This window comes from Podarcis gaigeae, assembly GCF_964106915.1.
Source record: "Podarcis gaigeae genome assembly, chromosome: 17".
In the NCBI taxonomy this organism is placed as follows: Eukaryota; Metazoa; Chordata; class Lepidosauria; order Squamata; family Lacertidae; genus Podarcis; species Podarcis gaigeae.
In genome coordinates, this window is record NC_139694.1 from 3092907 (window position 1) to 3099390 (window position 6484).

The 6484-nt window shown below is 43.9% G+C and overlaps 1 long non-coding RNA gene across 1 annotated transcript in view; it reads right to left on the minus strand.

Moving 5' to 3' along the window:
* The window catches only part of LOC310835334, a 364886-nt gene that overhangs the window by 262782 nt on the left and 95620 nt on the right, over nt 1-6484 (minus strand). The window lies entirely within an intron of this gene.

Sequence of the window (6484 nt, forward strand, 5' to 3'; positions counted from 1 at the left end):
TTGACTCAGTAGCAGATACAAATACTGCAAACAATATGCAAATATATAAACAATATGCTGACACTACTTTGCCCCCACAAGCCCCCTAGCTGCTGTGTTCTGCATTAGCTGCAGACCAGTCTCAAAAGACTTGAAGCTACCAGTGCATAGACAACTGATCACACAGCCCCAACCAGGAATGGCTTTAGAGGTTAAGACGAGCGCTTTGACTTGGGCCAAAAATGGAGAAACAGCCAAGGCAGGTGGAAAATAACTGGTGTCTTGGGACTGTATCAGGCAGTCCAAATTAAAAAGTTTGCTGCTCAGTCAGGGACCAACTGAAGTTTCTATTCCTGGTTTCTATTTTCAAAGGCAGTCCCACATATTGCACACGCTTGAGAGATGACCAGGGCTCATGGATATACGGAAGATATAGGCTGTGCTGGGCAAGATGTATGTCTGCAATTCTAGAGAACTGTTACTAGTCAGAGCTGACTGTACGGAGTTAAAGGTAAAGGGACCCTTGACCATTAGGTCCAGTCGTGGACGACTCTGGGGTTGCAGCGCTCATCTGGCTTTATTGGCCGAGGGAGCCAGCATACAGCTTCCAAGTCATGTGGCCAGCATGACTAAGCCACTTCTGGCGAAACCAGAGCAGCGCACGGAAACGCCGTTTACCTTCCCGCCGGAGTGGTACCTATTTATCTACTTGCACTTTGACATGCTTTCGAACTGCTAAGTTGGCAGGAGCAGGGACCAAGCAACGGGAGCTCACCCCGTTGTGGGGATTTGAACCGCCGACCTTCTGATCAGCAAGTCCTAGGCTCTGTGGTTTAACGCACAGCGCCACCCGCGTCCCGTACTGAGTTAGATGGACCAATGTTCTGACTCAGTAAAAGGCCGTTTCTGATGTTCCGGTGCTGCAGTAATTGATAATAAAGAAACTGTTAGGAGCTCAAAGCTCTTCACATACGTAATTGTGGTACAATAGCACATTCAGGTATGCCAATATTACATGGTGGGTATATTTATAGGAAGGAGCTGAGAGAATGATGGGTTGCCATACCAGAAATCACCCTATCAGGGAGTGAAGTTGGATGAAATTGGAGCTAGGCATTTTCCTGCTCATAGCTCACACCATTCCTCAGCTTCAACTGATGGCACTGTAGCATTTATTTAAAAACCCACTGTTACACCACAACATATTTGCACTAAAACAACTTCATCCCAGCAGGAAACTGGAATCTCCAGTATTCAAGGGGGGGTGGAACCCCTATTTTCATCGGATAAATCTTAAAGGGTATGGAGTTTTGCGACTCACGAGCCAAGGAGATAACTACACAACCTCTAGAAGACATCTGAAGGCAGCCCTATGTGAGGAAGTTTTAAAACATGTTTTATTATGATTCCATCACTGTGAGATGTGAGGTTACAGGGAACCAGGCAAAGGGCCTTCTCGGTGGTGGCAGCCGCCCTGTGGATTGCCCTTCCATCAGATGTCAAGGAAATAAAAAACTCTCTGATTTTTAGAAGACATCTGAAGGCACTCCTGTTTAGGTAAGTTTTTAATGTTTGATGTTTTATTCTGTTTTTAATCCCAAATTCTGTTGGGAGTCGCCCAGAGTGGCTGGGGAAGCCCAGCCAAATGGGCGGGGTATAAATAATAATACATTATTAGTAGTAGTAGTAGTAATATTATTATTATACTGCTCAGATTGGCTGGGGAAACCCAATCAGATGGGTAGGGTGTAAATAGTCTTCTTCTTCTTCTTCTTTGGCGATCACTTGTAGCCGAGTAAGATTGTCTTCCATAAACACGATTTTAACAACAACAGTAATAATAATTTATTATTTATACCCGGCTTCCAGTCGAGTGTTAAAAACAATACAGCATTAAATATTAAAAACTTCCCTAAATAATGAGTCCGTAAGTGACTGTGGAGGCCAATTCTGGATCCACACGTCCTTCCACAATGGGGACATTGGTTTCTGGGCGGGAGTTGATCACGGTGTGGATTTGCCAAGCGTGCCTTCCTCCTAGCAAATTTCTCCCTTGCGTCCTGAGTTTGAGTGTCTTCAAAGAAGTCCTCAACGGCAGAACAGGCGGATGATAACAAGCGGTGTAAATAGTATGATGATGATGGAATAGGATGTCCCTATTTTCAGTAGAGAAATGTTGGAAGGAATGGTACTTTAGAGGGGCCGCTAATGTAAATAAGGGTCTTGCCATGTGACACAGGCCTGTATCATCTTAAGAGAAGTACATGCAGAGGTTGGTAATTTGAGGCACAAACACTTATAGTGGGTTGGTGGAGAAGTTTCCTTTTAAAGGTAAAGGTAAAGAATCTCCTGACCATTAGGTCCAGTTGTGGCCGACTCTGGGGTTGTGGCGCTCATCTCACTTTATTGGCCAAGGGAGCCGGCGTACAGCTTCCGGGTCCTGTGGTCAGCATGACTAAGCCGCTTCTGGCGAACCAGAGCAGCACATGGAAATACCGTTTACCTTCCTGCCAGAGTGGTACCTATTTATCTTACTTGCACTTTGTGCTTTCAAATTGCTAGGTTGGCAGGAGCAGGGACCGAGCAACGGGAATTCACCCAGTCGCGGGGATTTGAACCGCCGACCTTCGGATCGGCAAGTCCTAGGCTTGTGATTTAACCCACAGCGCCACCCGCTTCCTTTTAGACCTCTTGAAAAGCCCCCTTTTAAAGGAAGTGCTTCCCAAGAAGAGCTGTGCCAGAGAGAGATGAGCAGATTCCCTCTTGCATTGCCTAAAGGACTGCAGGGCACCAGCCTGGGGAAGACCAGTAATTGGGACTCACCGTGAGACAGGGACCTCATTGTGAACCAAGGGGCCAGGATATGCTCACAAAAGATCCAAGGGGGTCACATTTTACTACCGACAGAATAAAAGACCCAGGCATATTAATCTGTTCTGGAGAACAAAGTACAACCTAGTCAGACTGTGCTAGAGGGAGAGGTCAAATCCAGTCAGCTAGAAATAAAGACTTTGCTGGATCAGCTGGGACAAAAAGCATAAGCAGTTATAAACAGTCCAGTGGTAAAAGTTGGGTCAGCCTAAGGTGTTTTGGCACTTGCGGCAAACCCCAAAATGGTGCAGCCTCCCTGCCAGGGAAGAAGGGGGTGAGTGAAGATCTACACCAGGAACAAGACAGGAAGAAAGATTGATACTGGCATCTGCGGCTCTTGAGGATCCTGCTGCCTGAGGCGGTCGCCTCACCTTACCTCCTAGGGAGACTGGCCCTGGGCAGAAGACTCAACAAGATCTAGCAAACCTGGATTGCAGAGTTTTGAGAAATTAAAAAGTAAAGTACGAGATTGGCTTCATTACTATCAGATAATGGAGGCTTATAAATTGGATAAAAAAATTGGATTCCAGGTGGAAAAATCGAAACTAGAAACAGAATTGTTAGAACCTAAAACAAAGAACATGTCAAAGATGTATAATTTGCTGCTGAAATGGAATACTCAGGACGAAACGGTGAAATCAGCTATGATTAAATGGGCACAAGATGTTGGATACAATATTATGTTTGCTGACTGGGAACAGTTATGGACCACCGGTTTAAAGTTTATGGCAAGCAATGCCTTAAAAGAGAATATTATGAAAATGATTTATAGGTGGTACATGACCCCAGTCAAGCTTGCAAAAATATATCATTTGCCCGATAACAAATGTTGGAAATGTAAGGAGACTGAAGGTACATTCTTTCACCTTTGGTGGACATGCCCAAAGATTAAGGCTTTCTGGGAAATGATTTATAATGAGATGAAAAAGGTATTTAAATATACCTTCTTGAAAAAACCAGAGGCCTTTCTCCTGGGCATGGTTGGCCAATTGGTGCCAAAGAAGGACAGAACTTTATGTATGTGACAACTGCAGCAAGAATTCTCATCGCAAAATATTGGAAGACACAAGATTTACCCACTCTGGAAGAATGGCAGATGAAGATGATTGATTACATGGGACTGGTCTGGATGATGGGAATTGTAGTCCAAAAGCAGCTGGAGACCCAAGCCTGGGAAACCGTGAGTTAAACCAACAGTCCTTGCTCAGAGTAAGCTTATAGAGAAACAGAGAAGGGACATTTCCATGTTTGCACTACTGAGGTGCTGCACCCTCCCCCCCATTTTGCTGGAACTAAAGTGATGCTTCTACAGGACTCTTATCTGACATTGCCATACACCAGGGCCAATAACTTCTCAGAATTACTCAGATACTCAGAATTAAATCTCATTCAGCAGAGGTGTCCTGCTGAAATTACCTCCCTGTGGCTCCTGCCTTCTTTTTAATTACTAGCCCCTCTTCACTGGGGGAGGAAGGGAGACTTTAAAGGTTGGTTTCCTCTCATAATTTCTACCAGCCCAGATGGCTGGTAGTTTCCGAACATGACATTCCATATTCTTTCCAGTGTACAGTAGTTTGAATGTGACCAGCGGCCACTAGAGGGTAGGGTGTTTCATTTTTTTTAAATAAAAAAAATAAAGATTTCAAAATAATAGTTAACCTAAGTCAACTTCTCTTGCTCCACAGTGTATTTCTGAAACAAATAGATTCCTCTGCATCTGCAGGAGCAGTTTCGCTTGAATATGTGACACTTATGCACACTTCAGTGGCTGGGCTCAGAGCCATCCCAGCACTATAATGTTCAGCAGCCCAAGACATCTTGTTGTTGTTGTTTATTTTTTTTTTTGTGCATAATTTTTATTGGTTTACAAAATCAAAATACAAACAAACATAACAATTCTCTACATATTCTATAAGAAGATGACTTCCTTCAGTCTTACCACGAATCATCCATACTACTAATAAACATTATTTCTGCGTTTCTTTGTTTGTAATGCCATAAGTCATTTCCATTTGTACATTTCCTTTTGGACATTACCCTTTACCTCTTACAGAGCATCTTTGAAACCCACCAGAGTTATCTGATCATCAATTAGATTTTCCAGATATTTTGTGAAACTTTCCCAGTCTTTGACAAACCTCTGATCCTTTATGTATCTGATTTTTCCTGTCAACCTGTCCATCTCCGCATATTCTAATAATTTCGATCTCCAATCCTCCAATGACGATATACCCTCTAATTTCCAATTTTTGGCTATTAAGACCCTTGCTGCTGTTGTTGCATATTGGAATAGCTTATGATCTTTCTTCTTGATCTCCCTTCCCACCAGACCCAGCAGGAACGCCTCCGGTCTTTTAACAAAGGTATATTTTAACATTTTCTTCATTTCATTATATATACTCTCCCAAAACCCTTTAACCTTTTGGCATTCCCACCACATATGGTAGAAAGTTCCCTCCTTTTCCCTGCACTTCCAACATTTATTGCTAGATCCGTACATTCTTGCTAGTTTTGCAGGGGTCAGATACCAGCGATAGAACATTTTCATTAGGTTCTCTTTTAATAACACACAGGCCGTGAATTTAAGGTGTTGGTTCCAGAGTTTTTCCCACTCTTCGAAATAGATATTGCGACCCAGATCTCTAGCCCAATGTATCATTACTGCCTTAACTTCCTCGTCAACTAGGTTCCAATCCAATAATTGTTTATACATTTTGGACAGAGTTTTTGTATTATTTTCCAAAATCTCGTTTTGAAATCTAGAACTCTTGTCAGCATAACCTTTATCTTTAACATCTTTCCTAAACATTCCGTTTATCTGATGGTAATGCAGCCAGTCATACACTTGGGACTTAACCTGGTCGTACGGCCTCATTTTCCACTTTCCTTCCTCCGTCATTAATAGTTGTTCGTAAGTTACCCATTTGTTGTTGTTGTTTAGTCCTTTAGTCGTGTCCGACTCTTCGTGACTCCCCTGGACCAGAGCACGCCAGGCACTCCTGTCTTCCACTGCCTCCCGCAGTTTGGTCAAACTCATGCTGGTAGCTTCGAGAACACTGTCCCACCATCTCGTCCTCTGTCGTCCCCTTCTCCTTGTGCCCTCCGTCTTTCCCAACATCAGGGTCTTTTCCAGGGAGTCTTCTCTTCTCATGAGGTGGCCAAAGTCTTGGAGCCTCAGCTTCAGGATCTGCCCTTCCAGTGAGCACTCAGGGCTGATTTCCTTCAGAATGGAGAGGTTGGATCTTCTTGCAGTCCACGGGACTCTCAAGAGTCTCCTCCAGCACCAGAATTCAAAACATCAATTCTTCGGCGATCAGCCTTCTTTATGGTCCAGCTCTCACTTCCATACATCACTACTGGGAAAACCATGGCTTTAACTATAAGGACCTTTGTTGGCAAGGTGATGTCTCTGCTTTTCAAGACATTTTAGAACCACAAAAGGAGCTTCACTCCCCTGGGAAAAGGCCTGAGTGAAGATCTGCATAAGGAACAGGGCGGGAGGAGACCAGCAGCGCCTCCTGCTTGCAGAGGAGAGTCCTAAGTTAAAGTGGGGACTTTCCTGGATCAAATCAGAAACGGGTGAGACTTCTGACAAATGGGGACACGTGGAAGGTCTGGCTAGGGTACAAAATCA